This window comes from Haliotis rubra, unplaced genomic scaffold, assembly GCF_003918875.1.
Source record: "Haliotis rubra isolate DU_JTF1 unplaced genomic scaffold, ASM391887v1 Scf156, whole genome shotgun sequence".
Lineage (NCBI taxonomy): Eukaryota > Metazoa > Mollusca > Gastropoda > Lepetellida > Haliotidae > Haliotis > Haliotis rubra.
Window position 1 is genome coordinate 288,947 of NW_025765514.1, and position 19,658 is coordinate 308,604.

General features: G+C 49.0%; 1 protein-coding gene and 1 long non-coding RNA gene across 4 annotated transcripts in view; both read right to left on the minus strand.

The window, feature by feature from the left end:
- Nucleotides 1-19,658, minus strand: part of LOC124270928 (barrier-to-autointegration factor-like) — a 179,276-nt gene that overhangs the window by 41,515 nt on the left and 118,103 nt on the right. Inside the window, exon 1 of one of the 3 annotated variants that reach the window (XM_046705996.1) lies at nt 16,239-16,317. The exons of the other annotated variants lie outside the window; for them this stretch is intronic. The gene's annotated coding sequence lies outside the window, so the exon portion shown is untranslated. Of the gene's footprint in view, nt 1-16,238; nt 16,318-19,658 lie in introns of those variants that run through there. 3 annotated transcript variants of the gene reach the window in all.
- LOC124270934 overlaps nt 1-19,658 on the minus strand; it is an 83,115-nt gene that overhangs the window by 8,787 nt on the left and 54,670 nt on the right. The gene's annotated exons all lie outside the window — the stretch shown is intronic.

Here is a 19,658-nt window from a genome sequence, read left to right on the forward strand (position 1 = left end):
ACCATTGAAAGTGGACCATGTCAGCATGTCTGACCAGCTGATCCACACTGTCGGGGTAACGATACCACAGTGGACCATGTCAGCATGTCTTACCAACTGATCCACACTGTCGGGATACGATATCACAGAGGACCATGTCAGCAATGATCCACACTGTCGGGGTACGATACCATAGTGAACCATGTCAGCAATGTTGCACACTGTCGGGGTACGACACCACAGTGAACCATGTCAGCATGTCTGACCAGCTTATCCACACTGTCGGGGTACGATACCACAGTGGACCATGTCAGCGTGTCTGACCTCCAGATCCACACTGTCGGGATAATATATCACAGTGGACCATGACAAGATGTCTGACCAGCTGATCCACACTGTCTGGATACGATATCACAGTGGACCATGTCAGCATGTCTGACCACCAGATCCACACTGTCGAGATACGATACCACTGTGGACCATGACAGCATGTCTGACCAGCTGATGCACACTGTCGAGATACGATACCACTGTGGACCATGTCAGCATGTCTGATCAGCTGATCCACACTGTCAGGATACGATATCACAGTGGACCATGTCAGCATGTCTGACCAGCTGATCCACACTGTCGGGATACGATATCACAGTGGACCATGTCAGCATGTCTGACCAGCTGATCCACACTGTCGGGGTACGATATCACAGTGGACCATGTCAGCGTGTCTGACCACCAGATCCACACTGTCGGGATAAGATATCACAGTGGACCATGACAAGATGTCTGACCAGCTGATCCACACTGTCGGGTACGATATGACAGTGGACCATGTTAGTGTGTTTGACCACCTGATCCACACTGTCGGGATACGATACCACAGTGGACCATGCCAACATGTCTCACCAGCTGATCCACACTGTCAGTGTACGATATCACAGTGGACCATGTCATCATGTCTGACCAGCTGATACACACTGTCGAGATACGATGTCACAGTGGACCATGTCTGCATGTCTGATCAACTGATCCACACTGTCGGGATACGATATCTCAGTGGACCATGTCAGCGTATCTGACCAGCTGATCCACACTGTCTGGGTATAATACCACAGTGAACCATGTCTGCATGTCTGACCACCAGATCCACACTATCGAGATACGATACCGCTGTGGACCATGTCAGCATGTCTGACCAGCTGATGCACACTGTCGAGGATACGATACCACTATGGACCATGTCAGCATGTCTGACCAGCTGATCCACACTGTCGGGATACGATATCACAGTGGACCATGTCAGCATGTCTGACCAGCTGATCCACACTGTCGGGATACGATATCACAGTGGACCATGTCAGCATGTCTGACCAGCTGATCCACACTGTCGGGGTACGATATCACAGTGGACCATGTCAGTGTGTTTGACCACCTGATCCACACTGTCGGATACGATATCACAGTGGACCATGTCAACATGTCTGACCAGCTGATCCACACTGTCAGGGTACGATATCACAGTGGACCATGCCAGCATGTCTGACCAGCTGATCCACACTGTCGGGATACGATATCACAGTGGACCATGTCTGCATGTCTGACCGCCAGCTGATCCACACTGTCGGGGTTACGATACCGCAGTGGACCATGTCAGCATGTCTGACCAGCTCATCCACACTGTCGGGATAAGATATTACGGTGGACCATGTCAGAGTGTCTGACCAACTGATCCACACTGTCGGGATACGATATCACAGTGGACCATGTCAGCGTGTCTGACCACCAGATCCACACTGTCGGGGTACGATACCACAGTGAACCATGTCAGCAATGATCCCACTGTCGGGGTAACGATACCACAGTGAACCATGTCAGCAATGATGCACACTGTCGAGGTACGATACCACAGTGGACCATGTCAGCATGTCTGACCAGCTGATCCACACTGTCGGGTGCGATGCCACAGTGGACCATGTTAGCGTGTTTCACCAGCTGATCCACACTGTCGGGGTGCGATACCACAGTGGGCCATGTCAGCATCTCTTGACCAGCTGATCCACACTCTCGGGATACGATACCACAGTGGACCATGTCAGCGTGTCTGACCACCAGATCCACACTGTCGGGGTACGATATCACAGTGGACCATGTCAGTGTGTTTGACCACCTGATCCACACTACCGAGATACGATATCACAGTGGACCATGCCAGCATGTCTGACCAGCTGATCCACACTGTCGGGATACGATATCACAGTGGACCATGTCAGCGTTTCTGACCAGCTGATCCACACTGTCGGGGTATAATACCATAGTGAACCATGTCAGCGTGTCTGACCAGGTGAACCACACTGTCGGGGTACGATAACACAGTGGACCATGTCAGCGTGTCTGACCACCAGATCCACACTGTCGGGATAAGATATCACAGTGGACCATGACAAGATGTCTGACCAGCTGATCCACACTGTCGGGGTACGATATGACAGTGGACCATGTTAGTGTGTTTGACCACCTGATCCACACTGTCGGGATACGATACCACAGTGGACCATGCCAACATGTCTCACCAGCTGATCCACACTGTCAGTGTACGATATCACAGTGGACCATGTCATCATGTCTGACCAGCTGATACACACTGTCGAGATACGATGTCACAGTGGACCATGTCTGCATGTCTGATCAACTGATCCACACTGTCGGGATACGATATCACAGTGGACCATGTCAACATGTCTGACCAGCTGATCCACACTGTCAGGGTACGATATCACAGTGAACCATGTCTGCATGTCTGACCACCAGATCCACACTGTCGAGATACGATACCACTGTGGACCATGACAGCATGTCTGACCAGCTGATGCACACTGTCGAGATACGATACCACTGTGGACCATGTCAGCATGTCTGACCAGCTGATCCACACTGTCGGGATACGATATCACAGTGGACCATGTCAGCATGTCTGACCAGCTGATCCACACTGTCGGGATACGATATCACAGTGGACCATGTCAGCATGTCTGACCAGCTGATCCACACTGTCGGGGTACGATATCACAGTGGACCATGTCAGTGTGTTTGACCACCTGATCCACACTGTCCGGATACGATATCACAGTGGACCATGTCAACATGTCTGACCAGCTGATCCACACTGTCAGGGTACGATATCACAGTGGACCATGCCAGCATGTCTGACCAGCTGATCCACACTGTCGGGATACGATATCACAGTGGACCATGTCTGCATGTCTGACCAGCTGATCCACACTGTCGGGGTACGATACCGCAGTGGACCATGTCAGCATGTCTGACCAGCTCATCCACACTGTCGGGATAAGATATTACGGTGGACCATGTCATAGTGTCTGACCAACTGATCCACACTGTCGGGATACGATATCACAGTGGACCATGTCAGCGTGTCTGACCAGCTGATCCACACTGTCGGGGTACGATACCACAGTGAACCATGTCAGCAATGATCCACACTGTCGGGGTACGATACCACAGTGAACCATGTCAGCAATGATGCACACTGTCGGGGTACGATACCACAGTGGACCATGTCAGCATGTCTGACCAGCTGATCCACACTGTCGGGGTACGATACCACAGTGGACCATGTTAGCGTGTTTCACCAGCTGATCCACACTGTCGGGGTACGATACCACAGTGGGCCATGTCAGCATCTCTTACCAGCTGATCCACACTCTCGGGGTACGATACCACAGTGGACCATGTCAGCGTGTCTGACCACCAGATCCACACTGTCGGGATAAGATATCACAGTGGACCATGTCAGGATGTCTGACCAGCTGATCCACACTGTCGGGATACGATATCACAGTGGACCATGTCAGTATGTCTGACCAGCTGATCCACACTGTCGGGGTACGATACCGCAGTGGACCATGTCAGCATGTCTGACCAGCTGAACCACAGTGTCGGGATACGATACCACAGTGGACCATGTCAGCATGTCTGACCAGCTGATCCACATTGACGGGGTACGATACCACAGTGGACCATGTCAGCATGTCTGACCAGCTGATCCACACTGTCGGGGTACGATATCACAGTGGACCATGTCTGCATGTCTGACCAACTGATCCACACTGTCAGGATACGATACCACAGTGGACCATGTTAGCGTGTTTGACCAGCTGATCCACACTGTCGACATACGATACCACAGTTGACCATGTCTGCATGTCGGACCAGCTGATGCACATTGTCGGGGTACGATACCACCATGGACCATGTCAGCATGTCTAACCAGCTGATCCACACTGTCGGGGTACGATACCACAGTGGACCATGTCAGCATGTCTGACCAGCTGATCCACACTGTCGGGGTACGATACCACAGTGGACCATGTCAGCAATGATCCACACTGTCGGGGTACGATACCACAGTGGACCATGTCAGCATGTCTGACCAGCTGATCCACACTGTCGGGGTACGATACCACAGTGGACCATGTCAGCATGTCTTACCAACTGATCCACACTGTCGGGATACGATATCACAGAGGACCATGTCAGCAATGATCCACACTGTCGGGGTACGATACCACAGTGAACCATGTCAGCAATGTTGCACTGTCGGGTACGACACCACAGTGAACCATGTCAGCATGTCTGACCAGCTTATGCACACTGTCGGGGTACGATACCACAGTGGACCATGTCAGCGTGTCTGACCTCTAGATCCACACTGTCGGGATAAGATATCACAGTGGACCATGACAAGATGTCTGACCAGCTGATCCACACTGTCGAGATACGATACCACTGTGGACCATGTCAGCGTTTCTGACCAGCTGATCCACACTGTCGGGGTATAATACCATAGTGAACCATGTCAGCGTGTCTGACCATCCTATCCACACTGTCGGGATACGATACCACAGTGGACCATGTCAGCATGTCTGACCAGCTGATCCACACTGTCGGGATACGATATCACAGTGGACCATGTCAGCATGTTTGACCACCCTATCCACACTGCCGGGATACGATACCTCAGTGGACCAAGTCAGCGTGTTTGACCACCAGATCCATACTGTCGGGATACGATACCACAGTGGACCATGTCAGCATGTCTGACCAGCTGATCCACACTGTCGGGATACGATATCACAGTGGACCATGTCAGCATGTCTGACCAACTGATCCACACTGTCGGGGTACGATACCACAGTGGACCATGTCAGCATGTCTGACCACCAGATCCACACTGTCGGGATACAATATCACAGTGGACCATGACAAGATGTCTGACCAGCTGATCCACACTGTCGGGATACGATATCACAGTGGACCACGTCAGCATGTCTCACCAGCTGATCCACACTGTCGGGGTACGATATCACAGTGGACCATGTCAGCATGTCTGACCAGCTGATCCACACTGTCGGGATACGATATCACAGTGGACCATGTCTGCATGTCTGACCAACTGATCCACACTGTCGGGATACGATATCACAGTGGACCATGTCAGCGTATCTGACCAGCTGATCCACACTGTCGGGGTATAATACCACAGTGAACCATGTCAGCGTGTCTGACCACCAGATCCACACTGTCGAGATACGATACCACTGTGGACCATGACAGCATGTCTGACCAGCTGATGCACACTGTCGAGATACGATACCACTGTGGACCATGTCAGCATGTCTGACCAGCTGATCCACACTGTCGGGGTACGATACCAGAGTGGACCATCTTAGCGTGTTTCACCAGCTGATCCACACTGTCGGGGTACGATACCACAGTGGACCATGTCAGCATCTCTTACCAGCTGATCCACACTGTCGGGGTACGATACCACAGTGCACCATGTCAGCGTGTCTGACCACCAGATCCACACTGTCGGGATACGATATCACAGTGGACCATGTCAGCATGTCTGACCTGCTGATCCACACTGTCGGGATACGATATCACAGTGGACCATGTCAGTATGTCTAACCAGCTGATCCACACTGTCGGGGTACGATACCGCAGTGGACCATGTCAGCATGTCTGACCAGCTGATCCACACTGTCGGGATACGATATCACAGTGGACCATGTCAGCATGTCTGACCAGCTGATCCACACTGTCGGGGTACGATATCACAGTGGACCATGTCTGCATGTCTGACCAACTGATCCACACTGTCAGGATACGATACCACAGTGGAGCATGTTAGCGTGTTTGACCACCAGATCCACACTGTCGAGATACGATACCACTGTGGACCATGACAGCATGTCTGACCAGCTGATGCACACTGTCGTGGTACGATACCACAGTGGACCATGTCAGCATGTACTGACCAGCTGATCCACACTGTCGGGGTACGATACCACAGTGGACCATCTTAGCGTGTCTCACCAGCTGATGCACACTGTCGGATGGGTACGATACCACAGTGGACCATGATCAGCATCTCTTACCAGCTGATCCACACTGTCGGGGTACGATACCACAGTGCACCATGTCAGCGTGTCTGACCACCAGATCCCACACTGTCGGGATACGATATCACAGTGGACCATGTCAGCATGTCTGACCTGCTGATCCACACTGTCGGGATACGATATCACAGTGGACCATGTCAGTATGTCTGACCAGCTGATCCACACTGTCGGGGTACGATACCGCAGTGGACCATGTCAGCATGTCTGACCAGCTGATCCACACTGTCGGGATACGATATCACAGTGGACCATGTCAGCATGTCTGACCAGCTGATCCACACTGTCGGGATACGATATCACAGTGGACCATGTCAGCATGTCTGACCAACTGATCCACACTGTCGGGATACGATACCACAGTGGACCATGTTAGCGTGTTTGACCAGCTGATCCACACTGTCGGGGTACGATACCACAGCGGACCATGTCAGCATGTCTGACCAGCTGATCCACACTGTCGTGGTACGATACCACAGTGGACCATGTCAGCATGTCAGCAATGATCCACACTGTCGGGGTACGATACCACAGTGGACCATGTCAGCATGTCTGACCAGCTGATCCACACTGTCGGGGTACGATACCACAGTGGACCATGTCAGCATGTCTTACCAACTGATCCACACTGTCGGGATACGATATCACAGAGGACCATGTCAGCAATGATCCACACTGTCGGGGTACGATACCATAGTGAACCATGTCAGCAATGTTGCACACTGTCGGGGTACGACACCACAGTGAACCATGTCAGCATGTCTGACCAGCTTATCCACACTGTCGGGGTACGATACCACAGTGGACCATGTCAGCGTGTCTGACCTCCAGATCCACACTGTCGGGATAAGATATCACAGTGGACCATGACAAGATGTCTGACCAGCTGATCCACACTGTCGGGATACGATACCACTGTGGACCATGTCAGCGTTTCTGACCAGCTGATCCACACTGTCGGGGTATAATACCATAGTGAACCATGTCAGCGTGTCTGACCATCCTATCCACACTGTCGGGATACGATACCACAGTGGACCATGTCAGCATGTCTGACCAGCTGATCCACACTGTCGGGATACGATATCACAGTGGACCATGTCAGCATGTTTGACCACCCTATCCACACTGCCGGGATACGATACCTCAGTGGACCAAGTCAGCGTGTTTGACCACCAGATCCATACTGTCGGGATACGATACCACAGTGGACCATGTCAGCATGTCTGACCAGCTGATCCACACTGTCGGGATACGATATCACAGTGGACCATGTCAGCATGTTTGACCAGCTGATCCACGCTGTCGGGATACGATATCACAGTGGACCATGTCAGCATGTCTTACCAGTTGATCCACACTGTCAGGATACGATACCACAGTGGACCATGTCAGCATGTTTGACCACCAGATCCACACTGTCGGGATACGATATCACAGTGGACCATGTCAGTGTGTCTGACCACCTGATTCACACTGTCGGGATACGATATCACAGTGGACCATGTCAGCATGTCTGACCAGCTGATCCACACTGTCGGGGTACGATACCACAGTGGACCATGTCAGCGTGTCTGACCACCAGATCCACACTGTCGGGATAAGATATCACAGTGGACGATGTCAAGATGTCTGACCAGCTGATCCACACTGTCGGGATACGATATCACAGTGGACCATGTCAGCATGTCTGACCAGCTGATCCACACTGTCGGGGTACGATATGACAGTGGACCATGTTAGTGTGTTTGACCACCTGATCCACACTGTCGGGATACGATACCACAGTGGACCATGCCAACATGTCTTACCAGCTGATCCACACTGTCAGGGTACGATATCACAGTGGACCATGTCAGCATGTCTGACCACCAGATCCACACTGTCGAGATACGATACCACAGTGGACCATGCCAACATGTCTTACCAGCTGATCCACACTGTCGGGATACGATATCACAGTGGACCATGTCAGCGTGTCTGACCACCAGATCCACACTGTCGGGGTATAATAACACAGTGGACCATGCCAGAGTGTCTGACCACCCTATCCACACTGTCGACATACGATACCACAGTGGACCATGACAGCATGTCTGACCAGTTGATCCACACTGTCGGTATACGATATCACAGTGGACCATGTCAGCATGCCTGACCAGCTGATCCACACTGTCGGGGTACGATACCACAGTGAACCATGTCAGCAATGATCCACACTGTCGGGGTACGATACCACAGTGAACCATGTCAGCAATGATGCACACTGTCGGGGTACGATACCACAGTGGACCATGTCAGCATGTCTGACCAGCTGATCCACACTGTCGGGGTACGATACCACAGTGGACCATGTTAGCGTGTTTCACCAGCTGATCCACACTGTCGGGGTACGATACCACAGTGGACCATGTCAGCGTGTCTGACCACCAGATCCACACTGTCGGGATAAGATATCACAGTGGACCATGTCAGGATGTCTGACCAGCTGATCCACACTGTCGGGATACGATATCACAGTGGACCATGTCAGTATGTCTGACCAGCTGATCCACACTGTCGGGGTACGATACCGCAGTGGACCATGTCAGCATGTCTGACCAGCTGAACCACAGTGTCGGGATACGATACCACAGTGGACCATGTCAGCATGTCTGACCAGCTGATCCACATTGACGGGTACGATACCACAGTGGACCATGTCAGCATGTCTGACCAGCTGATCCACACTGTCGGGGTACGATATCACAGTGGACCATGTCTGCATGTCTGACCAACTGATCCACACTGTCAGGATACGATACCACAGTGGACCATGTTAGCGTGTTTGACCAGCTGATCCACACTGTCGACATACGATACCACAGTTGACCATGTCTGCATGTCGGACCAGCTGATGCACATTGTCGGGGTACGATACCACCATGGACCATGTCAGCATGTCTAACCAGCTGATCCACACTGTCGGGGTACGATACCACAGTGGACCATGTCAGCATGTCTGACCAGCTGATCCACACTGTCGGGGTACGATACCACAGTGGACCATGTCAGCATGTCTTACCAACTGATCCACACTGTCGGGATACAATATCACAGAGGACCATGTCAGCAATGATCCACACTGTCGGGGTACGATGCCACAGTGAACCATGTCAGCAATGTTGCACACTGTCGGGGTACGACACCACAGTGAACCATGTCAGCATGTCTGACCAACTGATCCACACTGTCGGGGTACGATACCACAGTGGACCATGTCAGCATGTCTGACCACCAGATCCACACTGTCGGGATACAATATCACAGTGGACCATGACAAGATGTCTGACCAGCTGATCCACACTGTCGGGATACGATATCACAGTGGACCACGTCAGCATGTCTGACCAGCTGATCCACACTGTCGGGGTACGATATCACAGTGGACCATGTCAGTGTGTTTGACCACCTGATCCACACTGTCGGGGTACGATACCACAGTGGACCATGTCAACATGTCTCACCAGCTGATCCACACTGTCAGGGTACGATATCACAGTGGACCATGTCAGCATGTCTGACCAGCTGATCCACACTGTCGGGATACGATATCACAGTGGACCATGTCTGCATGTCTGACCAACTGATCCACACTGTCGGGATACGATATCACAGTGGACCATGTCAGCGTATCTGACCAGCTGATCCACACTGTCGGGGTATAATACCACAGTGAACCATGTCAGCGTGTCTGACCACCAGATCCACACTGTCGAGATACGATACCACTGTGGACCATGACAGCATGTCTGACCAGCTGATGCACACTGTCGAGATACGATACCACTGTGGACCATGTCAGCATGTCTGACCAGCTGATCCACACTGTCGGGGTACGATACCAGAGTGGACCATCTTAGCGTGTTTCACCAGCTGATCCACACTGTCGGGGTACGATACCACAGTGGACCATGTCAGCATCTCTTACCAGCTGATCCACACTGTCGGGGTACGATACCACAGTGCACCATGTCAGCGTGTCTGACCACCAGATCCACACTGTCGGGATACGATATCACAGTGGACCATGTCAGCATGTCTGACCTGCTGATCCACACTGTCGGGATACGATATCACAGTGGACCATGTCAGTATGTCTAACCAGCTGATCCACACTGTCGGGGTACGATACCGCAGTGGACCATGTCAGCATGTCTGACCAGCTGATCCACACTGTCGGGATACGATATCACAGTGGACCATGTCAGCATGTCTGACCAGCTGATCCACACTGTCGGGGTACGATATCACAGTGGACCATGTCTGCATGTCTGACCAACTGATCCACACTGTCAGGATACGATACCACAGTGGACCATGTTAACGTGTTTGACCAGCTGATCCACACTGTCGGGGTACGATACCACAGCGGACCATGTCAGCATGTCTGACCAGCTGATCCACATTGTCGTGGTACGATACCACAGTGGACCATGTCAGCAATGATCCACACTGTCGGGGTACGATACCACAGTGGACCATGTCAGCATGTCTGACCAGCTGATCCACACTGTCGGGGTACGATACCACAGTGGACCATGTCAGCATGTCTTACCAACTGATCCACACTGTCGGGATACGATATCACAGAGGACCATGTCAGCAATGATCCACACTGTCGGGGTACGATACCATAGTGAACCATGTCAGCAATGTTGCACACTGTCGGGGTACGACACCACAGTGAACCATGTCAGCATGTCTGACCAGCTTATCCACACTGTCGGGGTACGATACCACAGTGGACCATGTCAGCGTGTCTGACCTCTAGATCCACACTGTCGGGATAAGATTTCACAGTGGACCATGACAAGATGTCTGACCAGCTGATCCACACTGTCGAGATACGATACCACTGTGGACCATGTCAGCGTTTCTGACCAGCTGATCCACACTGTCGGGGTATAATACCATAGTGAACCATGTCAGCGTGTCTGACCACCCTATCCACACTGTCGGGATACGATACCACAGTGGACCATGTCAGCATGTCTGACCAGCTGATCCACACTGTCGGGATACGATATCACAGTGGACCATGTCAGCATGTTTGACCAGCTGATCCACGCTGTCGGGATACGATATCACAGTGGACCATGTCAGCATGTCTTACCAGTTGATCCACACTGTCAGGATACGATACCACAGTGGACCATGTCAGCATGTTTGACCACCAGATCCACACTGTCGGGATACGATATCACAGTGGACCATGTCAGTGTGTCTGACCACCTGATTCACACTGTCGGGATACGATATCACAGTGGACCATGTCAGCATGTCTGACCAGGTGAGCCACACTGTCGGGGTACGATATCACAGTGGACCATGTCAGCGTGTCTGACCACCAGATCCACACTGTCGGGATAAGATATCACAGTGGACGATGACAAGATGTCTGACCAGCTGATCCACACTGTCGGGATACGATATCACAGTGGACCATGTCAGCATGTCTGACCAGCTGATCCACACTGTCGGGGTACGATATGACAGTGGACCATGTTAGTGTGTTTGACCACCTGATCCACACTGTCGGGATATGATACCACAGTGGACCATGTCAACATGTCTTACCAGCTGATCCACACTGTCAGGGTACGATATCACAGTGGACCATGTCAGCATGTCTGACCACCAGATCCACACTGTCGAGATACGATACCACTGTGGACCATGACAGCATGTCTGACCAGCTGATGCACACTGTCGAGATACGATACCACTGTGGACCATGTCAGCATGTCTGACCAGCTGATCCACACTGTCGGGATACGATATCACAGTGGACCATGTCAGCATGTCTGACCAGCTGATCCACACTGTCGGGATACGATATCACAGTGGACCATGTCAGTGTGTTTGACCAGCTGATCCACACTGTCGGGATACGATATCACAGTGGACCATGTCAGTGTGTTTGAACACCCTGATCCACACTGTCGGATACGATATCACAGTGGACCATGTCAACATGTCTGACCAGCTGATCCACACTGTCGAAATACGATACGATATCACAGTGGACCATGCCAGCATGTCTGACCAGCTGATCCACACTGTCGGGATACGATATCACGAACCGTATGTAATATAGTGGTCATGTCAGCAATCCTGATCCACACTGTCGGGATCGATATCACGATATCACAGTGGACCATGTCAGCATGTCTGACCAGTGTTGATCCACACACTGTCGGGATACGATACCACAGTGGACCATGTGCATGTTTGACCACCAGATCCACACTGTCTGTACGATATCAGCAGTGGACCTTGTCATACGACCTGATCCACACTGTCAGTGGACCATGTCTCAGCTGATCCACACTGTTACCACAGTGAACCATGTCAGCTGATCCACACTGTCGGGGGTATCATACCATAGTGAACCATGTCAGCGTGTCTGACCACCCTATCCACACTGTCGGATATGCCTGGCCATACCACAGTGGACCATGTCATGCGTGCGTGTTTGACCACCAGATCCATACTGTCGGGTCTGGGTACGATACCACAGTGGACCATGTCAGCATGTCTGACCAGCTGATCCACACTGTCGGGATGCGATATCACAGTGGACCATGTCAGCATGTTTGACCAGCTGATCCACGCTGTCGGGATACGATACCACAGTGGACCATGTCAGCATGTCTGACCAGTTGATCCACACTGTCAGGATACGATACCACAGTGGACCATGTCAGCATGTTTGACCACCAGATCCACACTGTCGGGGTACGATATCACAGTGGACCATGTCAGTGTGTCTGACCACCTGATCCACACTGTCGGGATACGATATCACTGTGGACCATGTCAGCATGTCTGACCAGCTGATCCACACTGTCGGGGTACGGTACCACAGTGAACCATGTCAGCAATGATCCACACTGTCGGGGTATATAAAGACCCCATAGTGAACCATGTCAGCGTGTCTGACCAGCTGATCCACACTGTCGGGGTATAATACCACAGTGGACCATGTCAATGTGCCTGGCCAGCTGATCCACACTGTCGGGGTATCATATCACAGTGGACCATGTCAGCTTGTCTGACCAGCTGATCCACACTGTCGGGGCATTATACCACAGTGGACCATGTCAATGTGCCTGGCCAGCTGATCCACACTGTCGGGGTACGATACCACAATGAACCATGTCAGCAATGATCCACACTGTCGGGGTACGATACCACAGTGGACGATGACAGCGTGTCTGACCAGCTGATCCACACTGTCGGGGTACGATACCACAGTGAACCATGTCAGCAATGATCCACACTGTCTGGGTACGATACCACAGTGGACGATGACAGCATGTCTGACCAGCTGATCCACACTGTCGGGGTATCATACCACAGTGAACCATGTCAGCAATGATCCACACTGTCGGGGTACGGTACCACAGTGAACAATGTCAGCGTATCTGACCAGCTGATTCACACTGTTGGGGTATCATACCACAGTGGACCATGTCAATGGTTCTGACCAGCTGATCCACACTGTCGCGGTGTGATACCACAGTGAACCATGTCAGCATGTCTGACCCGCTGATCCACACTGTCGGGGTACGATATCACAGTGGACCATGTCAGCAATGATCCACACTGTTCGGGTACGATACCACAGTGAACCATGTCAGCAATGATGCACACTGTCGGGGTACGGTACCACAGTGAACAATGTCAGCATGTCTGACCAGCTGATCCACACTGTCGGGGTACGATACCACAGTGGACCATGTCAGCATGTCTGACCAGCTGATCCACACTGTCGGGGTACGATACCACAGTGGACCATGTCGGCATGTCTGACCAGCTGATCCACACTGTCGGGGTATAATACCACAGTGAACCATGTCAGCGTGTCTGACCAGCTGATCCAGGAAGTCCCCTCTTACTTCTACAAATAGCTCGGATTACTGGAGACCTATTCTAACACCAGAATACCTAAAGGGTAAAACATTATCAGATACAACACTTAGCATCAGTCGCCCTGCACCTTGACAATGGAGCGAGTCTGTCTCATAGTCCCTGAATCCTATTATTCTGCCTTATGTTCAGCTCATCAATATTGCAGTAGTTTTTTGTTTTCTGCTAGGACTGTGAACAGAAAACACCCCTTTTGTAGAGGAAAACATAAGGATAATTATCATCTTTCAAGCACTTTTGGGAACATACAACCACTAAAACAAGAATATCAAATTCTAGGCATTGCTAAACATCCGTTAAACATATCCATTGTGATTCATCAATCTAATCTTTAATACCCTGTAAAATTTTAGAATGCTAAAGAGTGAATTTTCTGTGCTGTGATAGTACTGTAATAATGCTTGTGGTATGACGGTATGTGCTGGCTGATAAGGTAGATATGTGTTTTCGTTGTAGCTTTCCACATAAATATGCTGCTGGCCATATGCTCTTAAAAAGGGTAGGGGCAAGTTCATTTTTATTTTACGATTGAAAAAAGTGACAGATCGGAGTCTATTATCGTATCAGTGATAATCATGAATGTCCCTCTGACCATAGTTGTTTGTACAGTAATCGCTCTTGAAGGTTGATTGGCGTCTGACGTGCAGTTTGCATGTGTACAATTTTCACTTTCAAACAAAAACACCCGGCTGGAAACAAACACTAACAACTGTGTGATTCAAGATGATTGTCAAAATTAATGGTCTACAGTGATTACAGTGAAAACCGTCAAAATCAAGAATGACACCCCATGCACGTGTTCAGGGCTACTGTGTTGTGCACGTGCGTTGTGTTTAGAGGTGGTGATAAGGAAATATGGAGGTGCGTTCATAAGATGTCTGTCTTGGAAAAGTTTGTTAACGCTTAAACTTCCTATCCAAATTAAAAGTTCAGGTTCCCCACCTTTTTGAAGATTGTGGTTGGGAGAACGGATTGTAATTTCAGACGTGTCGGTCTGTTGATGATGATTCTAAGCATTGCTAATCATCCGTGGACAATGATCCATTGTGATTCATCGATCTAATCTAAAATACCCTTTAAGAATTTAGAATACTAAAGAGTGAATTTCACTGGTGTGATATTTCTGTAGATATATGATATGTGCTAGATGATATGGTAGATGTGTGTTTTTGTTGTAGCTGACCACATTACGTGCTACTGGACATAGTTGGGAGAACGGACTGTAATTTCAGACGTGTTGGCCTGTTGAGGATTTAGTCTGTCCCTGGCAATATCACAGATAGGACAGCTTCATACAGTGTACAGAGCTCTTTGATCAGGACAACCCGGAGCTCGGCTCACATTGCCGTTCACTAAAATTCCGCCCTGAATGATTTTGATATAATACTATTCGTTTGAATCTTTTGTAATGCCAAGAAGATCTATCAAAATTTTATCGCATTATTCGCCTAGCATGTCTGTTCACGTTTTGCACATAGTGAATGAGAGATCGGTATGAGCATCATCTCTTAAAGTTTAGGGGAGGGAAATGCGCAACACTGCAGGTAAACAAGGAAATATTCACCGGACTCGAGATTTGTTAGGTTGTTAAATCATCAGTGGGTGGTGATGTTGCAAACAATAGAGTTTGACTGGCTTCCGGACTACTGCGAAAATGACGAGCCTGCGATCATGCCATATTATTTTGTCAATTCGTTGAAAGAAAAAGGAGGTTATATATCTTTGAGCACTAATTTAACCGGACTTTCTGGAAACTACGTGTTAGTTGCATTACTGATTGTTTACTATCGTCGCATCATATCTTACCTTTTACTTGGTTTGTTGGTGCAAAGACGTGAAATTACACGCATCCGGGTGCTTGGGTAACTAACGAATTTATTGCGCAAGCGCAAGATGGAATAAATTGACACTAGATATGTCAGGCATGACATGAGAGAGAAAAAGTGGGTGGTATGGGTGGGGGTGGGGTGGGGTGCGGTGTGGTCTCCTCGCTATAATAATTCAATTCTCTTAGCAACATACTGAAGGCAATCGGCTATGTGAACAATCCTGTGGGGATTTTTACTACAGTGCAGATATGGTCGCTATAACTTTGACTAGGAATAAACAAGCTTGAACAAGTTTGAACAAGTCGGTCATGAATGGACTGGTAAGAGGAGTTCTTATGATGTAATGGTGACCCACCTGTTTCATGATAGCCTGGTCTAATATGTTGAATACAGTCACACCTGCCTCCCCTTTTCATTGAGATACGATTCACATCAGTGCATCCTCCATACACCCAGTATAGTCTACTTGGAATGAACTCATCCATTGTCAACCCTACATAATGACGAGGAAGCGTTCGATTCAAATCTTTCTGTGTCACGCCAGCAGCCGAGAACTTTGTGTCATCAGAAAGTTAATTTTTTCACACCCTGTTCAACCTTCCTTGCATTTATAAAGGTAACTGAACACAATTTAAGAATCCATATATCTATCTATAGAACCCCAGAGTACGTGTATGGCCCTGACAGACCACTTGGAACCCCAGAGTACGTGTATCAGGCCTACCATACAAACGGTGAACAAATCATCAAAACCGATCTCATATACACCAAAACAGAACAAAAACCATCAAAACTGCAACAATATCCTCTAAAACCGAAACAATACATCTGTAAAGGAAGACAAATCGTTTGAAATGGAAACAAAACTCGCGTATCAGCTACAAGAGCGCGCGAGAATGGTCGCCAAGCGTACAAAACGGCATTCATAGCATCCCAACACGGCACTCATAGCATCCCGAAACGGCATACAAATCGTCAAAAATGGCGGCGAGGGGAGATGAAAAGGCTTTGGTACATAATTGTTTTTCGTCACTATGAGTCTAATCTTGAAAATTTGATATCGGGATGTAGTGCATAAACACCCTATTGTAGTAAGCTTCAAACCTATGTCCATACTTCTCAGTGTCAGGCTTGCAATTCTACACAATATGGTCCCTCGTTCGACCGAATAGGATTTCTTGTCAAAATGCCGTGGTCCTGTTTCTCTTCAGTTTTGTAAATAAAGTGTTCATAGCGTCAAATTCATCATTACTATATTTTAGTGATTTAAAAAGTTTACAAAAACTTTGTTAATTTTCAGTGAATTGCATATATAAGTGATCATTTCTACTTTGCCTTCCCAAACTGCCTTTATTTAATTTCTTAAACTTGTATTCACAGATTCCTGAGAGAGACGTGTCAGTCCTCTCGTCATCTGACATATTCTTCTTAGTTGACCCTGACAAACCACATGGAACCCCAGAGTATGTGTATGGCCCTGACAGACCACATGGAACCCCAGAGTATGTGTATGGCCCTGAGAGACCACATGGAACCCGAGTGTGTGTGTATGGCCCTGACAGACCACATGGAACCCCAGAGTATGTGTATGGCCCTGAGAGACCACATGGAACCTCCAGAGTATGTGTATGGCCCTGACAGACCACATGGAACCTCCAGAGTATGTGTATGGCCCTGACAGACAACATGGAACCCCAGAGTATGTGTATGGCCCTGACAGACCACATGGAACCCCAGAGTATTTGTATGGCCCTGACAGACCAAGGATCATAACCAGAGCACATCTTGATTTCAACCCCAGGACCAGTGATTCCCTTGATCCCAGTGTATTTTCGACTTATCAGTTGCTTTCTAGTTCAATGTGCAGTGTTACAGTCTGAGCGAGCAACCACCCTTACATCCTGGTCATAAAGGGGGCACAACTCTACATGGCAACACATGCCCTGCTTTGTCTTATAAACAACCATATCCAGGTTTTTGAAAAGGCAATTTGGAAAACAAACAATATTGACTTTTTTTAGTGGATAACAGCTTCTTTCTCACAATGAATAAAAATGTTATTTATCAAAACTGTCATGTAGACACTTATGGCCGAAATTCCATCCATATTACAGGTTTGTGATGGCAGTCTGTAAATCATTCATTCTCCACTAACAGGCGCCAATCCACTTTTGTTAATGAACTTTATTATTTTTCTTTCACGCCTTGTCTTAAATTAACGTAGATAGTTTCTAGATATGACGTTAAAATGTCTTCCCTTCAGCAGTCCGAGATATCTTGATACAGACACTCAAAAACAGACCAACGGTTTTGTCACGTGACAGATACGTTACCTCTAGAACCAGTTGCCAGTTTGGGGTCAAGTTTTTATATAATTACATTTTTCTTGCAATTTAAAATGGATTCCTTTTAAAGCTTGAGTATGAAAATACTTTACATTAATTGAATGGGTTTTACCTTAAGTGTCACAAAATCTTCTTATTTCCTGATATTGCACAAAATACCTTGTCATCTAAATGCATATGTGCACTTGTTTTCAGGTGGTGAGGGTAGACATGCTGTTTGTAATTCTAGAGAATGCAGTGTTATATATACTGAGGGGCAATAAAAACGTATATGAGGAAGAAGTGTCAGATATATTTCTCATATGTCCAAAAATTACATATGGCGGTACAGGAAAAGGCATTGTGATGACTTGTAAACAATACTGCAGTATTTACAGAGGATTACGGATGCAACAATGTCTTTGCGAGCATCTCCAAAACAAGTGGTATGAGAACACACAACTGTCAGATGACATTTCAATACCGTGTGTGTCCTCCTTGGGCAGCCATGTAAGCCCGGAGTCGGCCAGGCATTGACAAGCACAATCTCCGAATCAAAGCTTGTGGAACGGCTCTCCAGTGAAACTGCAAAGCTTGTGTCAACTCAGCTACAGTTTGGGGAATATTCCACTGACGTCTCACACGGCGCCCAAGTTCATCCCACAAATGTTCGATTGGATTAAAATCAGGTGATCGCGAGGGCCAGTTCAAGACATCCACATTGTTCTGATGCAAAAAGTCCTGTGTTATCCAAGCCGTATGTGGCCTGGCATTGTCGTGTTGGAACACGAGGCGATGTCGTCCGTGTCGACCCATCAATGGCAGAAGCACTGGTTGCAACACGTTGTCAATGTAACGTCGGGCGTTGAGGATCCCTTGAAGAACAACCAAGTCAGAGCGGATGTTGACGTTAATTTTCCCCCATACTATAACTCCACCACCACCAAAGCGATCACGCTCAATGACACAAGGCTGAGCAAAACGTCCATGATTACGGCGATAGACACGTAGCCGACCATCAGGGAAACTGACGTTGAAACGTGATTCATCTGTGAAGATGACATCTCGCCACT